General features: G+C 36.2%; 1 protein-coding gene across 10 annotated transcripts in view; it reads right to left on the bottom strand.

Moving 5' to 3' along the window:
- Positions 1-27,999, bottom strand: part of LOC129764676 (basic helix-loop-helix ARNT-like protein 2) — a 242,926-nt gene that overhangs the window by 117,820 nt on the left and 97,107 nt on the right. For 2 of the 10 annotated variants that reach the window (XM_055764001.1, XM_055764009.1), the window contains exon 1: positions 14,216-15,020. The exons of 6 other annotated variants lie outside the window; for them this stretch is intronic. The gene's annotated coding sequence lies outside the window, so the exon portion shown is untranslated. Of the gene's footprint in view, positions 1-14,215; positions 15,021-27,999 lie in introns of those variants that run through there. 2 more of the 10 variants (XM_055764000.1, XM_055763999.1) reach the window with 1 other exon arrangement.

Genomic DNA, 27,999 nt, shown 5'->3' with positions numbered 1-27,999 from the left:
TATCTCATTTATTTTTGCCCACTTCTATCATCTTATTGTTCTTCTTTGTTCATTCATTATGTTTTTCCATTCCGTTCATTCATTAAATTATTTCCATTTTATCCGCTCTTCAACTTCTTTTTTCCTTTATGCGTTTCGTTCTTACAGTAAGTCCTTTTGTTACGACAATCTTCAATTTCATCCTACCAGTTCGCTTTCCGAATCGTTTGTTTTCATTTTATTTGGTCTTTGTAGTCATTCATTCTGTTCATTTCCTTGTACATTACTTTCGTTTTTCATTTTTTTCTATTTCCATTTCGTTATCTCAATTTATTTTCATCACGTCGTTCTTCAATCCAATTGAATTCATTTCAACTCTATTCTTTCCTTCCGGTTATCTAGCGTTCCAAGGAAGTTGTTTAGAAGGCTTGCGGGACATTTCGAAGGAAGCCCAATGATACGTTATCAGTGAAGGTAGAAACATATATCGTAAACTTCATGTCTTATCAATTAAAAGTGCTTTTGAATACCGATTTAAAAAAAAAATATAACATAACTATTTTAAAAATATGAAAGATGAGGTTTTATTACATAACATATCCAACAATCATGAGTACACTTGTAATACTAACCTCGAGCCAACCGCGAGTAATCGGTTACATATTACTAACATAGTTGTAAGGCAAACATTGTCGAAATATTGAACTTCCGGCCCTGTCAGGCTGACGTAATATGAGCCTTAATAAAAATATATTTTTATGAAAAAAAGATTAGTCTTTTTTGAAAAAAAAATAACGCTTGCGAAAAAAAATATTTTGTTTTCGTAATCATAGTTTGTTTTTTATAACTTACATGGTTTCGGGACCAAGGTCGTTAAATTTTTTTTATATTTTTTCTTACAATATAAGGTACATAACATATTTTAAAAAAAGACTAGCTATCTGGCTTTAATTATATATGTCGATCATCTCAACCGGTCCAGTATATCAAAAGTTATGATTTTTTTTTGTTGTGGAAAAAAAGTGGGGAAAATTATTTTTCGGACCATCGGTTAACTTTGAAAAATCATAACCTCAAACCTTTTGCAACTGTAATATTTTTTACAAAAAAAAGACCAGCTAATTGGCTTTAATTTGATATATCAATCATCTAAATCGGTACAGTAGTGTAAAAGTTATGAATTTTTGGAAAAATGAAGAAAAAAATATTTTTCGGACCACCCTAAAATAGAAATGGTCACCCTGACAAAAAAAATACGGATCTAATAGTTTGCGATAAAGAACAAAACTGCCACTGTTCACAAAAATCTGAGAACCAGTATGTCGGTTTGGCATGGAATGGATGTATATAGGAATTTCATCACCTTTCCATCAACCTTGTCGAACATCATATTGCAATCAGACAGCTATATTAAGAGCCACGATTTTATTGAGGACTACCTACCAACAAACCGTGGTCGAATGAGTTCCGGTATGGACAAAACAAATTCTCAATTAAAATGTTTTTCCGTCGGAATTATTTTGCTATGCTATTTTTAAACATATCGCATAACTGAAAGTTCCGCAAACATACGCACAATACAACGGCTTCGTTCCAAACTCAGAAATAATTCATGAAAGGAACCACCTATAAAACGATTTTTGGGCCACCGATAAACAGTAACCATAAATCCATCACAGCAATAATTCTTCTACTAGGATTTCACGACCATTGGCTTTTGACCAACAATTTAACGATCGCACTCCGCATTCTCCAATCGACTAAACACTGTGTGTACGCACTTTAGTTGTTTTTGAGCTGAACAAGTCTCCTCTACTTTTTTCTCCTACTATTCAGCCCTCTGATTCAAACCACGAGTTGTCCTCGGTCCTCGGTGAGCCCAGCGGCAGCAATCTACCGAAAGTACGAGCCTAATATGAATATTTAATAACGGGTGAACGATTGTACCCCGGCTCTATTTTGCACCAATGTTATCATCATCATGAAATTCGTGGAACACAGAGCTATTGGACCGATGGACGACTGCGAAGAAGAAGGGGAAGAGCAAAAGTGTTGGTAATTCTCATCCAATCAGTTTGAAAAGCCGGACGACAGTTGCCGGAGAGTCTTTTGGGAAAACTACTCTAGCCTATTTAGCATACAATCAACTTATCACATTTGGCTAGATGCCTCCAAATGGGTTTGCAAATTGCTGAGAAGTCGAAACATTCGGATACTCCTGGCGGAGCACCGAGGACTGATTGCTAATACAAGGTTACTTTCCCCCGCACGAATACGGTGTGTTTTGGTCGTGTGTACTCAGATGTATACATATTTTAGCTACTTTCAGAAAACAAGTGGCTACTTTTTCGATTTTACCATTTTCTTGGAGCGAATCGTCGTAGTGTTTCATTCGTGAATCAAATATCGCGAAGAAAAGACTATTTGAAGCATACGTACTGAGTTACAAGATTGGAACCAGAGTTCAACATCTCATATTATACATATGACGCATAATCGAAAAGGATTCCATACCTATGAAAAGTTTTGCTCACAGTGTAATGAAGTGTTCTCATCTCACGCGAGTGATCACTCATTCATTGCTGTTTACGATGCGGAGCAACAATGTAACTTTTTAAATTTAACATGCCGTTAATAAAACAAAACAGGGAAATGGATATGAGCAGTAGTCATGCGAGTGAAGCCTCATTGCGCATATTTCAGGAATTGAAAGATTTCCTTGTAATGAACTTCCAAAAATGCTGAACTGGAAGATTTCTGAAATAATTAACATATATCAGCAACATGTACCGAGAAACATTGCTCTGCTTATGCTCAAACCATGTAAAATTACAGCTTTTATAATTTTTAAACCACATTCTATACATTCATAATTACACCCTAAGGACGAAATATCTTAGGGTATATAATAGGGTGTCAATGAAAATGATAATTTCTAATATAAAAAAGTTACCACATAGAAAATGTTCACCACAAAGAAAAAACACCCTATGCCTGATTTCAGCTCAATTGGACTTAAGGTAGAGTAGCACAAAGCGGTCAAAGTTTAAGTTTTTTGAAAATCGAAAAAACACCCAAGGTGGTGAAATCGGGGTTCTCGAAAATTATTTTTTGATGACAAATGTCTTAAAATTGCATAAAACGTCAAGATCTAGTGTCATCTCGAAAAAAAATTGTCAAAAATCGGCATTCTGGGACTTTTTCAGAGTGCGGTGCCAGTAAAAATATTTACCTCGAATTCTCATTCGGAACTTGCTACGAAATGTTGATTTGCACGATAATATACCCTATGCAAAATATTAGTTCATTCTGACTTTATGTACTAGTGTCACAAACGTTAAAATTTGATCTTTTTTTTTTGAAAAATGAAAAATCAACAAAACTCGAGGTTTTCAAAAAAATGCAAAAATTTTTTTTGTCAAAAAAAAATTTTTTTGCGCTTGGTCGTTTTTTCGCCTGAAAAATCGATTTTTGACAAAAATTATTTTTGAGATAACTGTAAATCTCGATGTGTCATGCTATTCTGAGACATTGGGCGTCAATTTTAATAAACCCCGATTTCCGGTAATTTTTCGGTTTTCAAAAAACTCAAATTTTAACGTCTGCGACACCAGTAAATGTCCGAATGAGCTAATATTTTGCATAGAATATATTATTGTGCAAATCAACATTTCATAGCAAGTTTCGAATGAAAATTCGAGATAACTATTTTTATTGGCATTCAAAATCATACTGTTCGTTTCGTACTCTGAAAGTCCCAGAATGCCGATTTTTGACATTTTTTTTTTCGAGATGACACTAGATCTTGACGTTTCATGCAATTTTAAGACATATGACATCAAATTTTTTTTTCTAAAACCCCGATGGATGATTTTTCGATTTTCAAATAAACTCAAACTTTGACCGCTTTGTGCCACTTTCCCTTAAGTCCGATTGAGCTGAATTCGGCATAGGGTGTTTTCTCGAGGTGGTGAACATTTTGTATAGGGTAACTTTTTGAAATTTTAGGGTCGATTTTTTTCCCATACATTCATTGGCACCCTAGTATATAATTTAGATTTTGAATGGTCTGAAAAATATAGTGTTTTGCCAATGTACACATTTTTGAAAATTTGTGACCTTCGAATCGCTGCCTGGTTTTTTAAGTGCAAATGAAAGATATTTGAAAAGCAAAGTGAAACTACACCGTGTCCAATATATTTTCATACAAATTAAAAATTCGATCATTATATTCATATTTTATTGGTTACTGTTTTAAATGAAAGACATTAATTAATTAATGAAAGACATTAATTAATTAATGAAAGACATTAATAAATTAATTAATTAAACATTAATCATTTACAGCATATGTTTCGGAGTAACACCGCCTTAAACCTTTTTTTTTAAACCATTGAGCTGCGCGAGCGATCGACAAAGCAGTAATATTTTCAAATAAACTCTCAGCTTTAACAAATGATGATGGCTGATCACTGTCTAGAGTAATTTATATGTCTCCATTCGATGCAACGTGGCATGTTGCAGCACTATCGGTACATTACCTACTCGTTTTTACAGCCCATTTCCAGTTGTTCAACGAATGTATAATTTTCTTCTACATGTTTTACAGGTTATTTGGTCGATTGATGCAAATATCGCTGCTATTTATCGAGAAATGGCGGAGCTCAAATAGCCATTCCTCTCTCTTCTCTCTCTCCTCTCGCCGAAGCATAAGTAGAACCTTATTGACAGCATGGTCAGCACAAAAAATGGGCATGATGGGAATCGGGAATTGAAATTTGCTTCAAATTTTCGTCAATACAAACCGTTTACAAACTAGGAAATTATAATGTATAGCATATCTTCAAGAATTTCGGGTTCGATTGGTATTCAAATAATCAAAATTCGGACGTAGTGAAAATAGTTGTTACCGTCATAAAATCGTGACCCCCCGTTCCTGAAAGACATCAAAAAAATGAGTCTATGATATAACCGCAAGGTTCACGTGGAACTACCTTAGCTTAGCAATCATTCGTTTGTATTGATTAAATTCTTGATTGAATGAAACAGTTTCCAAATTCAATTGAGTTCAATATATTTGCTCTGTGAGTGAAAAAAATGAACAAATGCCGTGTAAAGTCAATTCATTTATTGTGATTGATTGTTCTTCATTACAAGTAAATTTAATGACGGACCTTTTACGTTTGGTATGATGACTAGATCAAAATATATGTACGGAAGAATTATCAAACGTTTGATGAACCAGCCTAAGGCTGAAAATCTTTCCAATAAAGACAAAAAAAATATCGAACGATTATTTTATTTTACATTTCCCTCTGAAGTTTACATCCCAAAAGTGTACATACTTCTCGAATCTCGAATTTGCTTGAAACTGGGAAGTGCATTCGCTTCTAGTGGCTGCACGATTTTCCCAGGTTCCTAAGTTTAGAAGATCATGTTAGGACAGACATATTCCACTCTGCACAAAGGCAAGCGAGGACAAAAGTACTCGCAGTTTGCATTTATTTGCAGAGCCGATTTCCCCAGAAACCTCGGTTTTGAAGTCTGTGTTAGGGAAACACATTTCAATCGGAACAAAAATACCCCCGACTTGCATGAATTTGAAATACCGATTTCTCCAGGCACCTTGGTTTAGAAATCTCTATTAGGAAACACATTTCGGTGGGAACAAAAGCTCCCCCTACTTTCGTGTGTTCTTTTTCTTCTTTTTGGCTTTAAGAGGGTTTAAACTTTTCAGTTCACTCGCCTCTAGGCTCTTTCGTGTGTTTGCAATGCCGATTTCGCTGCTTGGTTTTAAAGTCTGTGCTAGGGAACATTTTTCGATGAGAACAAAAGTCCCCCTACTTTCATGTATTTGCAATGCCGATTTCCCCAAGGCTGCTTGGTTTTGATGGCTGTGTTAGGGAAACCGTAAATCGGGCCAATCAAAACGATGCAGTTAGGGCGTTTAGATAACGCCTAATATTTTACAGTTATTCAATTGTTTATCTAATGAAAAACAACATTTTGTTAGTTGCGATAGATGCGTAGAAATATTCCCTATCAAGTGATGCAAACATCTCTCCTATCCAGTACGAAATGTTCGAGCTATAAGCATTCGAAATCTTTCATTTTTTCCTGCATGTTCTGTGTTTAGGTTTTCATTTTACCCTCCATATATTCCGGTTAGACGTAGTCCCACGTCAAAACACACCTAAATATTTTGGTCGAAAACTTAAAAAAATGAAGTTAGAGCACTATTGCTTCGAAGGGTCGAAATAGTGTATTGTGAATGAAAGATGTCACACTTCGCGGTGCGATTTTGATATTGGTTTAGTTTTGATGATTTAGATGGAACCTCGATGAAAAGATGCACTGCGTCGGCCTTCATACCGTCTGGTGGAGAACGTTTGTGTTAATTTGCATCACACGTACACGTTTCATGCGTTGTCAAAGATACAGAAACGTACAAATGTACTGCGAGGGTGAGTTTATAGCTTTTATAGCCATTAAGTGGGCCAGAATGACTAATACATGGTTAATCATGAATTATCGTCATCGTGACAGAGAGTATAATTTATTTCATTTCCTCAATTATAGATCAATCGTTGTGGTGTTTGGAAATAATCGATTCGTTTGAATAATTGTATTTTAGTATTCGATTAATCGAGCGAATATTTGTTTTTGTAATAATAATGACCAGGCATTGATAATAAAAAAGGATACTGTCATAATTTTGTCATTTGTTAATTAGAATCTAATATTAAAAATAAAAAACCGAAATGCATACTACAGGGTAACTTCGATATAACGTACATTTTGCTTTCAAAATTGTACGTTGTATCGAAACGTACGTTATATCGAAGCATAATAAAGAACTCTGAAACGTAGCTTATATTACTTCATTGTGTTACTGTTTGAGTAAGGTTGATGAATAAAATCAATAAGAAGACGAAGCCAACTTTTCTCATGATGTTTCCCTTTGTTCAGTTGATTGAAGTTTGATTCATTTAGAATCCGGAATCACAAAACAGTAGTATTTCGGGATTGATTAATGTTACAACACAAGCTTTAGTATCAAAATACAGATAATTTATTGTTCTTTCAGAAAAAAAAATTAAAAAAAAAATTTTTTTTTTGGACTTCGATCATGTGTACGTTATATCGAGGTAAAATGTACTTTATATCGAGTGACGTTATATCGAGGGTACGTTATATCGAAGTTTACCTGTAATAGTTTCAATGGAAATCGTAGAAAAGAACACATTATAAAAATGATGCACATTATTTTTATTGTGAAAACGTACGATTTTTCTATTGAGAGCAAATTTGCTGTCTAGTGTTTATAACTGATAGTCCGAAAGTAGCATGTTTAGGGAATCATTGTCCACTATGGATATGCCATTGGAGCATTCACGGATCTTTCGATTATGTCCTTTTTATCTTGTAGCGATAATGTTTTTATAAGCGGATTTTACAAAACCATGCAGGCGATAGACTCTTTTTGGGACTTTTTACTTAGAAATTAATTCTAAAATCTCGATGCAGTAACATCCTAAGTGACAAAAAAACGAATAAACAAACAAATTAATCAAATGAATCAGATGAATCAAAAGAATCAAAAGAATCAAATGAGTCAAATGAATCAAATGAATCAAATGAATCAAATGAATCAAATAAATCAAATGAATCAAATGAATCAAATGAATCAAATGAATCAAATGAATCAAATGATTCAGTTGCTTTGAATGAATCAAATAATTTCACAACCCTACGTTATCAACGCGACCGAGTCTCAAACACCATAGAGGTTGGTGTTTGAGACTTTTTCCAGAATCAGGAAATCGTTTATCGGACCCAGAAAACTAGGCAAGTAATCAACGCAAACTACAATACAACGACATGTTTACATGCTATAATATACAAAACAATTTTTTTTCGATACCCAAAACAATTAAAAACATTGAAAAAAAATGGTGACGATATAGTTGCCACCTGCCCGTCTAGTGGTAAACACTTGATGGTAAAAATGTTTTTTTATATTCAAATTTTTGATGTTAGTTTTAGCAAAAACAACTAATAAAACTCATGATCAGACTCAACAGGTCCTAAGCAGTTCATATGTATAGAGAGCTTCAACAAATTGACTGTTTTTCAATTACTTTTCGGCAAATTACCTTTTGCTGCTCTAAATAGGAAGTTGTTAACACGAAAATGTCTCCATAATGAATATTTTTTGATTTTTTCGCGCTCAACAAATCAACAAACAACAAATCAGGCATGTTGTTAGTTATCAGAACTAATTACCACATAAGGCTAGAAATGATAATTTATTGTTAAATAAGAGAATAAAAATATAATCGTTGGTGGCAATATAGTTGCCACTACCCGTAAAAGAGTTAAAGCATTTTTCTATAAAAAAATCCAAACGATGTTTATTGAAAATTATTTTTGCAATTCATTGAGGTCAGAGTCAATTGAATTGAAATGGGCGTTTGTGAATCTTCTATCTATAAAATACTGACTTGTTTTCCTTATTTATGGCCTTTAGTATTGAATTAGGTTTAGTATTGAAAAATTAAAAATCGTTACAGTCATTGGGATTTTCATGCAATCAGAATACTCGCTTCCATGTAATCAACATGGAACAACTAGGCACTAGCTTTTTGAAATTACATCTTTCAGTTATGGTGCCAAATCAGGAAACAGGTCAAGATTTTTATGAAATGATGTTAACGTTAATAACTTTTTTTTTTTTTGCTGCGAACGAATTTTGATTTGCATATCAACAGAAAAAAATGGGTGGGTTATATCTATGATATAACCGCAAGGTTGACGTGGGACTATCTTAGCTTAGCTTATCATTCGTTTGTATTGATTAAATTCGTGATTGAATGAAACAGTTTCCAAATTCAATTGAATTCAATATATTTGCTCTGTGAGTAAAAAGATTGAACAAATGCCATGTAAAGTCAATTCATGCATTGTGATAGATTGTTCTTCGTTACAAGTAAATTTTACGTTTGGTATAATGCCTAGGACAAAATATATGTACGGAAGAATTATCAAACGTTTGATGAAGACTGAAGACTAAGACTGAAAATCTTTCTAATAAAGACAAAAAAATCAAACGATTATTTTATTTTACATTTCCCTCTGAAGTTTACACCTTTCAAGTGTACGTACTTCTCGAACCGCGAATTTGCTTGAAACTGGAAAATTCATTCGTTTCTAGTGTCTGCACGATTTTCTCAGGTTCCTAAGTTTAGAAGATCGTGTTAGGACAGGCATATTCCAGTCTACACAAAGGCAAGCAAGGACAAAAGTACTCGCAGTTTGCATTTATTTGCAGAACCGATTTCCCCAGAAACGTTGGTTTTGAAGTCTGTGTTAGGGAAACACATTTCAATCGGAACAAAAATACCCCCGACTTGTATTAATTCGCAATGCCGATTTCCCCACGCTCCATGAATTTGAATTCTCTGTTAGGGAAACACATTTCAAACGGAACAAAAATACACCTGACTTGTATTAATTCGCAATGCCGATTTCCCCACGCTCTGTGGTTTTGAAGTCTGTGTCACATTTCAGTCGGAACAAAAATACCCCCGACTTGCATGAATTTGAAATGCCGATTTCCCCAAGGCTGCTTGGTTTTGATGGCTGTGTTAGGAAAACCGTAAATCGGCCAATCAAAACGAGGCAGTTAGGACGTTTAGATATCGCCTAATATTTTGCAGTTATTCAATTGTTTATCTAAAGAAAAATAAGATTTTGTCAGTTGCGATAGATGCGTAAAAATATTCCCTATCAATTGATGCAAACATCTTTCCGATCCAGTAAGAAATGTTCGAGTTATACGCATTCGAAATCTTTCATTTTTTCCTGCATGTTCTGTGTTTAGGTTTTCATTTTACCGCCCATATATTCCGGTTAGACGTAGTCCAACGTCAAAAGAAATTTTTTTATATCCTCTTGTCAATAAATCAATTTATATTGATGAAAATTGGAAACATTTCTGTTTTGTCATACATTTGTTCTGTATATTTGTGTGTTTACCTATCCTATCGAGCAACTAATGCATCAGCGAAGCACTATTCACGCGGTAACGACGGCAGCGGCAGCGAAGCTTCCAAATAGCCTTTTCTAAGGCCGACAGTTTAGGTAAATTTTTCCAAATTGTTTTTTCTCAATACAAGAAGCGAATGAACTCAGCGAGTTTTGGAGAGAAAGTTTATAATTCAAGACTCACTCACGCGCTTAGTCGGATATTTATATTCCAGTGTGGACATTTCGCATGCAAATGCAGAGAACAAACATTGCAATGTGAACAGAATCCATTGTGGCGAAAGGAAATATTGCAACTCAAACCCAACCCATTTTTAGCCGCTTCTACAAAACCACTTCAACCAATCGAGTTTTTTCAGAGCAACCGAAAATTTCTAGTCAGGAAAAACTATGGATGGGATATACCTATGATATAATCGCAAGGTTGGCGTAGGACTGCCGTTGACTTAGTAAACATTTGTATTTTTTCAATTAGCAAAAATCGCGCCTCGGATATACATTGGGTACGTTATCGCCGCTACGCAGAGCTATCTTTTGAATGTATTGATGATAATAAAAGTAAATAATATAAGCATATAAGCTCATAAGTATTCCCTTTCGAACAGAAATACCTTCCACTGCGATAAAAAACGATGGTCCTAATGCGTTTAAAAATGTCCATCCAATCGTGGCATTCAACGTGTTATACTAGTGAATGAATGAAACAATTTAGCGAATTCAATTGCAAACAAATTCCAATTTAGGTCAATTCATGCATTAAGGAAGTGGTTATCACAGCAAATAGTTCAACATTTTGCCTAATCATCAAACGGTATACGTAGAAGTTCAATGAGCTGGCGACATGGAGGGATATGCAGTCTTGAATAACCGAGTCAAAACGTTGCATTTGCACCCGCTATTTAAACAGTGTTAGTAAAAAGAATTTCGAAGTGTAAAAATACATGGGAGTATAAAAGTACTGCCGAGATTTGTAATGCCGATTTTCCCAACTTATCGATTTCGGAATCTGTGTTGGGAAAAACATTCCGGTTTGCGAAAATGCAAGCGAGTACAAAAGCACTCGCAGCTCGCATCTCATTTGCGATGGCAATTTCCCCACGCTCCATGGTTTTGAAATCTGTGTTAGGGAAACATTCCAATTTGCAAAAAACGCAAAAGAGTAAAGAAGTACTCACTGCTTGCATCTATTTTGCCATGCTGATTTCCCTGGCTTAATGGTTTTAAAGTCTGTGTTAGGGAAACATTCTGTTTGGAGAAACGCAAGCGAGTACAAAAGTACCCGCTGCTTGCGTCTAATTTGCAGTACCTTTTTCCGCAGGCTCCATGGTTTTGAGGTCTGTGTTAGGGAAACATTCCGATTTACAGAAAGGCAAGCGAGTACAAAAGTACTCGCTGCTTGTATCTGTTTTGCAAATCCGATTTCCCCGGGCTCCATAGTTTTGAAGTCTATGTTAGGGAAACATCCATTCATTCTAGCGATGGTACCTCAATCGTTGCGCAATCATGACTGAGTGGATTTCCGAGCGACACTCGCTTTCCACCGATTGGTGTGATTTGAACAGCCTGTTTTGAAAGCAATTTTAAGGCTATTGAAACAAGTTTTTGGATAAAAAGTAACAAGCATATTTAGTTTCCTGCGGTGAGAGCTGTGTTCTCCAGTGGAACACTGAAGGTTAAATATGTTGTTTGGTACTTTTAATGAATTTTTGAAGAATAGGTAATTAATTTTGAATAGGCCTTTTGAAAAATAGTCCAAACGAGATTATGTATGTTTGAAAAAAAAACTGGTAGAATCATTACAGTAGATGGATGATTTTGGAAAGGAATGCACTATAATGAACCGAAACCAATCATGATTCTCTCTGTGATTTTGTTTCGTGAAAAATCCAATGGCTTACAATTCATTAAAATATTATCATTGATATTATAGAAGTTCACAGACAACTATTCTTGAAGAGGGAGATTCAAATTACTATTGCTATAAAAGGGATAACCAAATCTCAACAATTAGAACACTGGGGGTAAATTAAGAATTTTACACTTATTGGAAAAAATAATAAAATGAACGAATAAAAAAAAAAAAAAAGAATATGATATGGAATATTTTGTAATTTATAGTTAGTTTGGGTTTGGGTTTCTCAGTTATCCAGAGCAATTGGGGTGATGTAGTATGTGGATTCAGTGTAGTGTTCGTATTGTCTATAGCAGTAAAGAATTGTTCGCGATTCTTCTAATTTATCCCTTTGTAATTTTGTACCGCGGTGAATGTAGGGAGAAGTAGGGGAACCGCGGGTAAGACGGACAGTGGTGGTATAATGGACAGGTGGTTGATTTGTATAGTTGCATTATGAATTTAAAATTCTGTTGATGGGAACCCCTTCTACATGCTATTCTATAATATTTAAACTATCCTATGACAATGAATACTGATCAAAAATAGGGAAACAAAAACCGAAAATCGAACATGATTCCGCGTGTGGATATAATTATTACGGCTTCGATATTAAGCATTTTGAGTGGTTTAACTCCAAAATTGAATTCACTGATGGTTATATTTCGGTTTGTGAGTTGACAGAGAAGCGATATTAGGTATGTACGGAAAAGTAAATTCATTCGTAAGTGGTAAATTTAAATTATTGAAATAATTGCACTGGTGGGGTTGAAATGGACAGTCACATCCTTAATCACATCCAATGCATGGAAAGCGAAGGGAACGACGACGATGTTGAATTAAAGAGGCTTTAAACTTTTCTGTTCATTCGCCTATAACAAGTGAAGGGAAGAATATTCAACTCTTTTTTATATTGTTTTCTCTATTTGTTCAATTTCAGTTACTGAACACATAAACACTGAGAGAGAAATTATTGCTCTCGCGAGTCATAAACTTTTACGCTTCGTGTACTAACCTGTTCATATTCACCCCACTACATTTCCATTATACCCGCATCGATAAAAATGTTTTACTTTTCGGTTTGTTTTAATTTCAGTATAAAACATGGAAAAACACATTTTTATAGAACATTTGGCCAATTATCTCGTATATTGAACTGCGAGAAACTGCTTTTAAGCTGTGGAAAACAAAAGTTCTAAAGATACAATTGAAGTTCTTCCTAACATGCCCGTCTCACCCCCATTTCCCCTACAAGTACTATTAGCTAGGTTTCCTTTTCTTCCATTATTTTATACATTCTAACCAAATTTGTTTTGATATAATAGTCAGATAAGTCAATAAATAAATGACACGTTTGCAGGCTGCAAATTTCCCTCACATTTCTCTCATTTTTTTTCATCATCATCCTGGAAAGTTGCAAAATATAAAATCTCAAAGTTCAATTCATGCATCCTAAATCGTTTAACCTTTTTTTCGCAAGTCGTAAGTCATAAGTCCTCAATGGTAAACTCGTAATCGTAAACTATAATCCGTGAAATCATTAATCATGAATAGTAAATTATTGCAAAGCATAAATCGCTAATCATGAATTGTACTTTTTGTCACATATTTGAATGTATATAACACGATTAGTTTGGAAATATATCGTCGGTACATTTTATTTTGAAGGCTTTACCCCAGTTGTCCACTCAGGACACTCCTGGATGCTCACGGACCCTCCGTCGCTGCCTGTCTAAATATGTTAAATATTTTAGATACAAACGATATTTTATGAAACCATATGATCGTGTTCTACGAGGTCCAGGTGTATTCACTTCTGTTCGACGGTTATAACTGTCAACCGAATATTTTTGTTTGCGCAATTGCACAACTCTTCCCCAAACGAAACGTGGACTCAAGATGCTGACAAGCTGAATTGCAGCAACCACCACGTACGTATGCGCACTTCACTGATTATTAAAATTTTTAGACATTTTTGTCCGCATGCATATATGCCGTTCCTCACTTGGAGTCATCGCCAAACAGTTTAATCTCCGTTGCACTAATGTCGATAGCCAGCTTTCTCGCCATCAACAGACTCAAACAGTTCATCGACGAACACATCTGAATTTTCGACGGGCTTCTCCCAGCCATTCATTTGATATTTGATAACACATCGCCAACACACATTCACCGTGACCAATCAGACTCTAAAAATATCCCTCAAATCGTCTCGTCGCACACCACCAACAACAACAACGGCAGCAGCAGCAACAGCAGTTTCGTCGAAAACAACAAACAAAAAATATCATTCCTTACTTTGAACGATTCGCGTGTTGTTCACCCAAAAACTCCGCGTGGAAAATGGTCTCCCAATAAATTACGGGCCAAACTTTTCTTCTCATTATTTTTTCATCACTTTTTTTCTGTTGATCACAGCGGTTCACAGTAGCCTCAGCAACACCAATTCACACCGAAAAAAATCGCTGGTATACGAAAAATATTCCGCGCTTCACTTGTTCTATTCAATTATACACTCTGAAATAATTCGTTCATCTCGCGACCCACGAACAGCGCTAGCATATCAATGCTACAATGCACAAGGCCACACAATCTACTGGTAATCAATGTACACAACACACTTAAGGATACCCAAAGCGCGGGGAGTTGGAAATATGTTGCTCTCGTTCCCGACAACACTATGCATTCCCACCCACTGACGATCAGCAAGAAAAAAGCAACCTTCACCTTCACTGCAGCAACAAGTGGTCACTATTCATTCCCTTTCACCTTCGGTTGACACTTCTTCCTTCGTGATGCGACCGCCAGGTTATTTTCTCTCACAGGGTGACCGCCCTTAAATTGACCCACGGATCGCGCTCGGCACTTGCCTCCTTTTGACACGCACTTCTCTTCCGGAAAACACACAACCAATTTCAAAAAGCTATTTTCAGTCAAACGAATTCGGACACCGACGGAATCGACAGCTGCCACATATAACTCATGAACTACGACTGACTACCACCGCTGGCTTTCGCTAACCGTTCGACCGACGACCGACCGAAAGCATTTCTGACACTCGTGAACGACCTGCAACCATGCGTCCGCAGCGATTCTTTACTACCTACCCACCTGGGCCCACAACAACAACCGCCCTCTTAACGTTTGCGCCTCCCAACGAACCAACGCTGCTTGGGTGTCTCCTCGCGAATTCGACGCTGGCCTCAATGAAGCTCTCTTGCCGTTCTCGTCGCAAGAGCGGCGAGATTTTTGAACCTCTCAGCGAAGGAATCGGAGAGTGAGCAATGTGGAAATATACCCTCGAAACAGGGTTCACACACTTGCAGTCGGGATGCTCAATTCAGAATTGTTTCGGATCCAATTGATTTCCTGATTACTAAGAGAGAGTTGCAATTGAACAAATCTTGTTGGAATGAATGTTTCTACACCGATGGTTTAATCCCATTTGGGGTAATAATATACGCGTATCCGTCGTAGCACGCAAGCGTAGACAGTATGAATATGCATGACGTTATATTTAGCTTCAATAACACCACCAATGGAACGCGCTATCCAATGCATAGACTTCGCGAATTCGCGAAATTGATTATTCATGACTACTCATCCGAAAACGATCAAACGAGAACAAGTCGAGAACCACTAGTTCGATTTGGCCATTTAGCGACCTCCCAATCTTAGCATCAGTTTAACCCCGGAATGTGTACATGAATATGAAAATGAAATATGAAATCTCAAAGTATCAAAACAATCGAAGAAATCTCCGATGATGCAAACTCTGTCCTTCTTTGGTAGCGATGAAGTCCGAGCTTTTAAAACATGCCACGCAGAAGAGACCTCGCTAAATCTGTGGTTGCTTCGAAACTGAGCGACACGAGGTTCATCGGTGCTCCAAGGCACTATAGCAGAATCAAGTTGAAAAAAAACATAAAGAACATATGGCGCCTGGTGGATGATAACTGGTAATATATACGTATCAACTAATTTCATGATTTTCCGTTAATACAAAGCATTCTGCGACTATTTATCTTTATTTTCTGATAAATTGACTCTTTTGTAATGATACGTTTAATAATACGAAAACGGTCCCTGCATTTCACAAATCTTTACACAAAACGGTAATATTGTAACCCGTATAAATCACTCAGAAATATGATATGGTGAGGAAACTTATTTAATGCAACTGAAAAGGGTACGGCACAAAATTGGATTATTGCGACATATGTTATTTACCCTTAGACAGGAAATTTATCCAGCAATTTTAGTGCTCAAAACAGGAACAGTGAACATAATAAAAAAGGTTATCAATTTGATGTTTTAAATTGGTAAGTTTTCTTACGATTGCACTAACCACTCGCTTTCCTCCCCGACGCAAAGAGCATTTTTTTTGCCTGAATTCGGGCGTTAGCTCACAATCTGAGTTGATGCGTATAATGAATTATTCTCCATTTACCGATAAAAGGCATTCATCAGTTATTGTATTGTATGTTGCCCAATCAACTCGTGCTCAATTTACGTTTTTATCGTGTAGGTCTTGCTACTAACAATTCATGTAATTGTGGTCCAGGATGTTATAATATCGAGCATGTTGTTTGATTATTCAAAAAATTCAATTAATGAATTTAACTGGCTGCTGATGTGAGATCGAAAGCTCCCCATATATGTCTTCTTAAGAAACTCGCTCCACCTACTCGAATGCATATGCCCATTCTCCTTTCTCTTTCCTATACATAAGCATAACATAACACCCAATGAGATCAATTCCCAAGAGAGCACTCATGGCCATAGAATATTCAATATACATCACCGGACTATAAAGGTATTACAAACAATGTTCCGGACAACGTGGCGACGAAGGAGAAAATGCTATTTTTATCTATAATATATTTCTGTAGTCATAGATTTTTTTGACTTACACTTATATTTATGTAGATCTTAACTATTCAGACTCGTGTTTGAAAATCATTTTTGATGACTCTTTGTCTTTTCTGCATAATTGAATAAACAGAAGAAAAGGATAGTAATGGTTTTAATGGTATTTTTGTGTGCATTTTCGAACAGAATGTGGTTCCGGATTCTACCACGTTATCTCATCTAACCAGTTAAAGGATTCAAGTTCATACAGGAAACGGTTTTTTCCATGGTTTCCATTTGATGTATTCAAAGAGAAAAAAATATAGATTTTGAACAATGAATAAGCTCAATTCAAATGCAATTACTACACATAATCACAGTCCTATGTTAAGATTCCGTCCGTGCCCTTAGGCCCAGACCCATCAACTTTTTCTTGAATTAATTTTAGACGAATCCTTTACCAAATCGACTAGACATTGTTGCACCGTCTCAAATTGGAGTGAAAGTTTGTGGGTGTTAAAACATTGGTCATTTAAAGCTAATTTGCATACCTGAAATCTAAAAAAAATCTAAACGACTTTTCGAAAATGGCCTATGCATAAAAACGTAGAACTACGTCTTTCAGAAAGGGTGCCAAATCTGAAAACAGGTCACGTTTTAATGATTAACGTTAATAACTATTTTTACTGTGAACGAATTCTCATGATTTGCATACCAATCGAATCGGAAATTCTCTAAGATTTGTTTCATATGCTTTACATTACAACTCGCTAATCTCTAAATGATGTAAATTCATGAAAACTGGGACAACCCGTATTTCGAATGCTTATAACTCGAACATTTCTTAACAGATCGGGAAGATGTTTGCATCAATTGATAGGAAATATTTCTACGCGTCTATCACAATTAATAAAATGTTATTTTTCATGAGATAAACAATTAAATAACTGTAGAATGTCAAACGTTATTTAAACGCCCTAACTGACAAGGTTTAATTGGCCCGATGTACGGTTTCCCCAACACAGACTTCAAAATAAATGTATCTGTGGGAAACCGCTTTGCATATATATATATATATATATATGCAAGTTGGGGGTATTTTTGTTTCCATCGAGCTGTGTTTCCCTAACACGGAATTCAAAATCAATGTGCCTGGGGAAATCTGTTTTGCAAATATATGCCAGCTGTGAGTACTTTTATGCTCGTTTGTCGTTGTGCAGACCGGAATATGTTTCTAAAACGTACTTTTAAACTGAGAAGCCTGAGAAAATCGTCATTTCAGCTACTAGAGGTGAATGAACTCCCGCGGTTCGAGAACTATGTAAACATGAAATGTGCAATAATTTCAGAGAGGAATGTAAAATACAATGATCGTTTGACAATTTTTCCGTTCACATATTTTGGTAGTCCCAAACATCATATCAAACGTAAAAGGACGTTCATCAAATTTATTTGTGACGAAGAACATAATCTATTACAAAAATTTCGATGCATTATGCAAAATATGCGGTCGTGTCCTAGATACAACCCCTTACAATTTTTTTTATTTTATTTTTCAATTTTTACAAAAACTAACTCAAAATCTGTAAGACTTGGAAATATATAAAATAAGTCATCCATACATCGGAAGATTGGTTCCCAATCTGGAATTTTTACTTTTTTTTTGTCGAATTTTTTAAAATTTTCGATTAAAGAGATAACAACAAGCAATAAAAATAAAAAAGATGTTTAAAAATTCCGTGCGAAGTCAGCCAGATGACACTACTGGTGCGTATCGAGGTTATTTTATATAGTAGCAGCTCTTGGAAGAACGTACACCAAGTTTCAGCCAGATTGGGCTGTTCATTCTTCTGAATCAAGCAAGTTGATTGTTTTTGTTTTACATTTTTGCATTTTTTCCAACCGATTATTGGATTTTTGCAAATTTGAGCATCGTTTCTGCGCCACCATAAAGTGCAGCAGGAACTCAAGAGGAGGACCGAGAACAAGATGGTCTCATCGCTCCGCACCTTGGACCGGGATGTAGAAGCAATCGTTCAAACGACGAAGAAGTACCTGGCCAAAATGGATATTTTTTTGTGGAAGCATCAGTCGAGGTCGACCATATCTGAACAGCATCCCCGGAAGTTGAAAATGCTGAAAAAGCTGGTGAAAAAGATATTCCCGGCGAAGCACGACGTCGTGTTCATAATGGATGACGAAACCTACCTTACGCTAGACGGCAGCTACTGACAGGGGACCGTGTACTTTACGTCCCCCACTAAGGAGGTAAGCAATGGCACCAAATATATCTCCAACACAAGGTTTCCGAAGAAGGTTCTTCAGCTAGAAGGGAATGACTAAGTCTTCGTTCATTTTTCAAGAGCTTTCGGTGAACGGGGAGATGTACAATACGAATTGTTTGCCGGAAGTTGCCGCATTCATCAAGACGCATCACGCAAAAGAGGATGTACTCTTTTGGCCTGTCTTGTACTCGGCGCATCATGCTAAGAAATCACTGGAGGAGATGAACCGGCCTAAGATAAATGTTGTACCGAAGTCCGCCGACCCACCCAACGTATTTCGGCTGTGACCGGTAGAATTTTTTGGGCGCACCTCAAACGGAAGATCTACTCCAATAATTTCGAGGGCGAAACGAGGAGTAGCTGATCGCCAAGCCAAGGTCACAAAAGAGCTGAATAATACGCCAACATGCATCTTTCCATCGGTTATGGCCAAGGTTCCGGCCAACTGCATTAAGGTGAGGCGTCGAAGCATTTTTATAGAAGACTTAAAAACATAGGATTGAAGGAATAATTGTTCCATTTTTGACGTAGAACTACGTCTTTCATTAAGGGTGCCAAATTAGAAAACAGGTCACGTTTTCATGAAATAAAGTTAACGTTAATAACTATATTTGCCGTGAACGTATAATGGCGATTAACATACCAAACGAATCATCGGAAATTCCCTCAGATTTGTTTGATATACATTACAATCCCATAGTCTGTGTATGGTTTAAATTGATAAAAATTGAAAGCATTTCCATTTCCTCATACATTTGTTCTGTCCATTTGTGTGCTTTCCCGAAAAGAGCTGTCAATAACGAGCAACTTATCGACGAGCTACGAAGGGGAAATCGTAAGATGTAAAATTTCCGTGAACCAAGGAAAAGAAGAAGAACGAAGGAGAATATTTGACTAGAGCATAGACTGGCAATATCAACAGAAAGAACTTCTGTTGAGCAGATCGCAAAACAGACATAAGTGTTTATATATTTAGTTGCTTCAAGCCATCGATATATGGGTATTTGTGTGCGTACGTGCGTGCTTCATAACCCGTACGTAAAAATAGTACATCTTCGCAACGCTGAAACCCCACTTGTAATGATAAATATAAACAAGGAGAGGAGATAGCGGGAAGGAATAATTTACGCTAGGGTATTAGTAATGAATCTCTGCTGAGGCAAATATTCAGCCTTTTTCCAAGCATTTAACATTGTTTGTTTTCTGTCATCATAAAGGCTTCGTTGGTACCTTTGACATTGTATTGTCCTGTGAGCACAAGAATGAATCGTCAAACAATTATCGTCAAATGATTCTACAATAAAAAAAAATCAGGGCGGTAGAATGGTTATTTCAAAATTTTCGAAGCATTATAAAATAATATCCGCAGTTATAAACAAGCGACTTGAATTAAACTACAGCGTAGTTCTACGTCAACAATGCGGTCGTGACTTGAACACAACCTCCTATATTTTTTTTCTTTTTTTTAATGCTATGCCATGAAATATGGAATAAAACTTCTTAAAAATGTTAGTTACGTTACATGGTTACGTGACGTTCAAACGACTCTCTCTCTCTCTTTCAAGTTATTTCTCAATATTTTTCTTCGTAAGAAGAGAAATTAGGCTTGGACAAGCAGTAAGTAAACGATCGGAACAAGTGATAGTCGAAAGGAACAATAAGAAGTAAATGCGACTGGTGCATTAGAAAAACTTGACGTTGGACTTTCAGGACAGTTGCATTTGAATTCGGTTTTTGTAACTATTCAGAAATACCAATTAATGTTCCAAATGGTTTTAAAAAAAATGATATTTGATATTGATATTTTTTAATGAAAACATGAATAATTCCCTACATTTCATTCTTTAACCAACATTTTGTAGATGTTATAGTTTTTAAAGTAAGATTTTTCGAAAAAAAAAGTTGAATAAACCTCAAAATTTCAAAAATATTCTCACACAAAATCTATCGGACCTACAAAATTTTAGTCAAAGAATGAAATGTAGTAAATTACTCATGTTTTCATTAGGAAATATCAATCAAATTATTGAATAAAAATTTCATAAATTCTGAAAAAATAGATATGAATAGCCCATCCAACAAGTCATCCATACATCGGAGGATGGGCACTTTTACAGAGAAATTTTTTTTCATGTTTTTCTTTGAAAAATTACTACAGGTCGGACTCGATTATATATAGTCGACCATTTTTTTCAACAATTATTTTCAAATCCTATACATAATCGAATCTCAAAAAACAATTTTTTAATTAATGTATGAATGTCAAACATTAATAGAAAAATAGCTTTTTTGTGATTCGTTCATGTATTGTATTCGAAAATTAACGTTGAAAGTGAAATTGCGATTATATATAATCGAGTACGACTTGTATTGAATTTTAATTCGTAACATTTGTACGTATAAATTATCACGATTTACATGCGCTGCTAACTTTTTTTCTATTCAGAAACATGTCAAGAACATGTCAAACACGAGAATTCACAAACAAAAATGTAACGAGTAAAACATTATTTTTTTCAGGGGTCTCCAAACAAAAATGCCCTATATTCCAGAAACTATAGAAGATAGAAAGTTGACGTCTTCGACGAAAGTTCATATTTTAATAAGATCTAAACCTTTGTTGAATACACTATATCGCTATCTTGACTTTAAACAAAATAAGGATTAGTTGTAATGTTTTCAAAGGAAACATGAAAAAGTTGTTGTTAGAAAAACTTTTTCCCTGTAAAAGTGCCCATCTTCCGATGTATGGACGACTTGTTGGAAATTGTAAGGGCTATTCATATATATTTTTTTTAGAACTTTAAAAAAATCCATTTTTGATAAAATGATAAAATAAAATGTAATTTTTTTGAATTTTCTTTTTCCAGAATTTTTTTTTTCAAAAAAGAAATTAGTATTTTTTATGAAAATTTAAACAATTTCTTACATTTTATCCTTTGACCTATATTTTGTAGATATTATAGTTTTTTAGTTATATTTTTTTGTAGAAAATAAAGAAAAAAAATTGTCCCTTTCAAAAAAGTAGTCTAATTCTTTTTCGAATATTTCGAGTATGCAAAGTTGCTTAAATGACCCATGTGTTTACACCCACAACATTTCGCTGCTATCTGAGATGGTGCTGTCAATTCCTAAGACGAATTGGCATGAAATTCGTCTATAGCGTTTCTCAGATTTTCGTGAAAGGTGATGTTTTTATTTCTTGCGGCAAAATATTGGACCCAAAATATATTATTATTATTTTTTAGTTTTTCAGTCATATTTCAGGGTGGTCCAAAAAATCCAATTTTACTCTTCTTTCCAAAAATTACTATTTTAAAAAAACTTATAACTTTTGTACTACCAGATTAGATAATCATAATTAAAAAACGAAAAGCAACACTTTTCTGAGTTTTGGATATGTTTTGTAAAAAAAACTCAGCTTTCAAGAAAAAATATTGACAAATACAGCGCCCTCGGTCCCGAGACCATATAAACTATAAAAACAAATACGATCATCGATCACGAAAAATCCAGTGCAATGTTTTTTTTTGTTTATGGATTATTGTTGGTTTTCGGAGTCTGTTATTATTTTTTGTACAAATATATGTTCTTGTTATGTATATATTTTTGATTTAAATGAAACAGAAAGATAAAATACATTTTGAATGATAAACCATATTCAATTCTATTTGGAACCGATACGATTGAATTCGTATGAATTTGTATTAGAATAATTGATTCCTTAAACGGCTTTTCGCTTTATTGAAAATCAATACGGAATATGGAATTTCCAGTAAATTTTTATTTTAGCTAAGAATTTTTAAGATGAATACTGTAAATACACTAAATTACGCAATCGTTTTTCTACGAGATGAGCACGATAAGAACCAAACAATGACATCCCTAGCGGTACACTAGATTGTGAGTGCAACATTGTAATCTCGTAATTAATTACCGGGAGAGTAAGAGCGCAACATTGTAACACCGGTCTATCACCGCATGCCCCAATACAGGGGCAGAAAAGTAATAACGCGACAATAACAAGTAAAAACGTGGAATCAGTGGAAGTTTGCTTGCACAAGTGCTTTTCTAGCCCCAACACTTCTCGTGGTGTTTGTAAATATTGTAAAAGAGATCCTTCAATTCACTCTGAATGCGCAAATACTCTCCCTCCGAGAGTCTCTGAGTAGCAAGACCAACAACAGCAACAAGCGAGTGCCGACGAACAACATTTCGTGTCCACACGAAATCCAACGCTTCGCCCTCCCACAATACGCCACAACTCGGCGTTTCGGAGATCCGAAGCGTACGCATAATAGCTGCAATGAAGCTTTCTATAGCGAAGGCTCGACCACACACATTTTGGGCCGCCGGAACTCGTGAAGCGCGTATTATTGAGGCACTTTGCGCTTGAACTAGAGCTGAGAGTGCGAGCCGAACAATCAAATGGAATAACAACTTTTCTTCTTCGGCGTAGTAAATAAGTCTATTGCGGTGTTTTGCGATTTTTTTTAATAGTCGGGGATTCATTCGTGCCCATGTGTGCGCAAAACAACCAAACACAAGCAATTGGCACTTAACGTTGCTGCCTCTATTTCTACACATTGGCGCACTTACATTCCACGTGGAACAGGGCCTGAGTTATTATTTGCCGCATTGTTTACATCCATTTCTGTGCCTTTGCGGTGCGATTTCCACAAAACAACGCGAAGTTCTATTGAATCCTTCGAAAAATTTGTATCAAATTATGTTTTTTGCTATTCGCAAAATAGAAACTTATAACCCTCAGCGAAGCATACGATTATCTGAAACTAGAACACCAAAATCGCCTATCCGCGGCTAAGCCACGCCAGTTCTCATCACATAAGCGGGCATCCGACAAACGTAAATCTAGTATAATCCGACGCTAAAAGAGACCATCGTAAAAGAAACTAATTATGAACCCCACTTTACGGGCGGATTTCTGCGATATCTTCCCCGGAAGATCAAAACATCGAGCATCTTAATTAGTAATTCGGTTCCATCGTTTGGGCGATCTCGCCGAGCGAAAGAGATCACTTCATTCAGAAACGCAATAGTTTTGGCAGCGATATTAACGATCTTGGGCCCGCTATCACAATCCGTGTGGCACAAAGTACACAGTGCGGTGGCGGCAAGGCAGATTGACGGATTTATTCGATTTTTTTTCTCAAATTGTGCAAAATTTTGAAGCTGTATTGTGCAGGCGCATCCCGTAACTGTTCCATCTCACTTATTATGGGAGAGAGAGCAAAATTAAATTCCGAAAAAAAACTGCCAAACCACTTTGGAAAGCAAGCATTAAAACAAGCGGAGATTCGAATTCGTTTCTTTGTTACTAATTAACTCGTCGTAAATTTCTATCACACGAAATAGCGCTAATTTGTGGCGAAAAAAAAATCGAGTCATGCGAAAACTAGTCACCCTTCGGACGAGGACCGTTGAGATATGATGTGAAAGGAAGAGAATAACGACTTGTTTTTTCAGACGAATAAAAAGAGAGAAAAAAAAGTATTTGTATAACAAAACTAAAAACTTTGAATGAATTGAAGTATGGCGACTTAATTCAATTGGTTGGTTTAGATCTTCGTATCTTCGTAGTCATATCTTCCACCCTTTTTCGCTTCTTCTTCATATGTTGCGTCCACGTTGAGTATCCATTTTCTCAATATAACCGATTTAAAAATCGAAATTCGCCAAAATTATAATTATAAATTAGATGAATGTTTGTTGGTTGCATTTCGATGAGATAACAAGTAATTCTGCGAAACTGATTCTATAATAATTTATGGCTCTAGCGTATCATCATCGTTTGTGAGCGTATCTGGTGTCCCACAAGGAAGCAATTTGGGACCTTTATTGTTCGTGTTATATTTCAATGACGCTGCATCTTCGTTAGGCTTCAAGAACAAACTTATGTATGCTGATGATTTGAAGATCTATGTCGTGGTACGTTGCATCGGGGATTGTCTACGTCTTCAAAGGCTACTCGATGAATTTGTTCACTGGTGCCGCAAGAACAAACTTGTTATTAGCATCGGTAAATGCCATGTAATGACCTTTCATCGATCCAAGGACCCAATCATTTTTGACTATCACATCGTTGAAAATGTTCTTGAGAGAGTAGATGAAGTGGTAGATCTTGGCGTAGTGCTGGATCCTAAACTTTCCTTCCATTCTCATTATACCTGGACCATATCTAGGGCAAACCGACAACTTGGTTTTCTATTCAAGATTGCCAAAGATTTCAAGGACCCGCATTGCCTCAAAGCATTGTATTGCTCTCTTGTTCGCCCGATCCTGGAGAATGCATCTGCTGTTTGGGCTCCTAATGATGTCACGTGGAACCTAAGGATTGAACGAGTGCAAAAGAGGTTTGTACGGCTTGCGCTCAGAAATTTACCGTGGCGTGACCCATTGAACCTACCAGCATATGCTGACAGGTGTCGCTTGCTTGGACTTGAAACACTTGATCGGAGACGAAAGATTCAACAAGCGACGTTTGTAGTTAAACTACTCAATGGCGATGTCGACTGCTCGTATCTCCTATCGCTTTTGGACTTTCGAGCCTCGGGTAGGATGCTGAGATACCGATCCCTAATGCAGCCGGGATTTCATCGTACTTTGTATGGATACAACCAACCTGTTTGTGCAATGATCCGCATGTTTTCGTCCGTTGAATCAGTGTTTGAATTTGGAATGTCCACGTCACAATTTGTTAATAGTATTAGAAGACTGCATGTATTTTAAAACGTGATAGATTATTCATTAAGACTATTTCTGTCAGATGAATCAATAATAATAAAGAATAAAGAATAAAGAATTATGATATTATAAATTAAACTAATCCATTATTATGCAGTCCAGATTTGTCATTTTCAAAATTTATTGGTTATGCATATTAACACATTATCATCGTTTTTTCTATCCTATAAGTATATCCGAACTCTTTAGTTATCGGCTTCAGTAATTATTCGAAGCAAAACAATGTCTAACTTGCTCAGCGACCGAGGTTAAGGGTTCCTCCGGGGTACATCTATTTGTCTAGCGTTGTAAAAATTGAAAGAGTTGCGAACTTCATGAAAATATTCAATGTTATACTGACAATGAAATTGAAATATTGATGAGAGTTGGAGCTAAATACACTCAACAAGAAATAACGGTATACCAGGGTATACAATAATAAACAACAGAAAACATGAACAGATTTTTGAAAGGCATTTTATTAGCACTTGGATTGCAAAAATGGCATTTTATTGACAAATGAAGACAAAAATTGCAACACATGACGATGAGATATACACACCACTACAACTACAAATTTCCAGTTTCGAGATGTCCTTTAACTGTGTGTGTAGAAGATATCGGAAAATAGAAAATAGTTTACGTCAACCTGAAAAAAACATCACAGAAAGGTTTTGTGCTATTTTTTTTATAAATATCACATATACAGGGTTTTCCAACTTTATATTCCGAAAGTAAATTGAAATAAAACACACATAGAATTCGGATTTCGATGATACTTTTATTTCAAATTAAAGTTTGGTTCATGACATTATGTGTGAAATACAACAGCATTCAAATGTCCACCTAGGGCTTCCTCGCACACCTTGATCCGGAACAGGTAACTTTCGATGACTTTTCGGCACATATGGGGCGGTATCTCGGTCATAACTTCACGAATGTTGTCTTTCAAATGTTCAAGAGTTTGCGGAGAGTTGGCACAGACACGGTCTTTCGCATAACCCCACAAAAAAAAGTCTAGCGGGTTCAAATCGCATGATCTGGACGGCCAATTGGCATCACCAAAACGCGAAATTATGCGTTCCTCAAATTTCGTTCGCAATATGGCCATGTTCGGTCGTGTTGTGTGGCACGTGGCGCCGTCCTGCTGAAACTACATGTCATCCGTATCCATATCTTCAATTTGTGGCAAAAAAAAACCGGTTAACATGCGGCCATAGCGCTCACCATTCACAGTTACCGTCTCGCCGTCCTCATTTTCAAAGAAATACGGCCCGATGACTCCACCAGACCATAATGCGCACCAAACAGTGACTTTTGGCGGATGCAATGGCCTCTCAACAATCACGTGTGGATTTTCTGAGCCCCATATACGGAAATTTTGGGTGTTCACATAGCCACCGAGCTCGAAATGTGCCTCATCGCTGAAGAAAATTTGAGGAGAAAATTCAGCGTTTTGCTGCTGTTGTTCGTTCACCCAATCGACGTATGCCCGACGCATTCCATGGTCACCACGCTCTAATTTTTGTACCAGTTGGACTTTATATGGATGTAGGTGCAAATCCAAATGCAAAATTCGCCACAATGATGTGTTTGACAAGCCCGATTTCTGAGCACGCCGTGGAATCGAAACAATCCTCCACACTGGCAGCAACAGCAGCAATATTTTCGACCGAACGCATATTACGATGATGCATATGTTTCACAATATCCGCTACGGATCCAGTTTGTTCGAATTTACGCACTACATTAGCGATTGTGTGCTCTGTAGGCCGTCCATGACGACCAAAATCCGTCCGTAATGCTCGAAAAACCTTTGCCGGTTTTTCATCATTTTTATAGTATGATTTAACAAAATTAACACGTTGTGCGATGCTAAAACGATCCATATTGTAAAATGGCAGACATTCAACTAACGATATGACGCTTTGGTTGACAGCTATCTCAAACGGTTGTTAGCGCAGGCCTGTATACTTTCGGAAGCCCGAAATGGAAAACCCTGTATGTATCACGAAAAAATTATTTTAAAATCTCGCATGAGTTAATTTTTCTGGTTAGAGCACTTCCAACACACTTGCGAATTTTTAAATTGACGTCATTTGTTTTAATGTTTTAGCTCGGTGGAAGCATCTAGTCGCTTTTCATGTCGTCTGGTGGAACGTGCTTCAGTATTTTTACATCACAGACACATACATTATTTTT

The sequence above is a fragment of the Toxorhynchites rutilus genome, chromosome 2, assembly GCF_029784135.1.
Source record: "Toxorhynchites rutilus septentrionalis strain SRP chromosome 2, ASM2978413v1, whole genome shotgun sequence".
Classification (NCBI taxonomy): domain Eukaryota; kingdom Metazoa; phylum Arthropoda; class Insecta; order Diptera; family Culicidae; genus Toxorhynchites; species Toxorhynchites rutilus.
The sequence above is the reverse complement of the archived record's forward strand: the minus strand, read 5'-3'. Positions and strand labels throughout refer to the sequence as shown.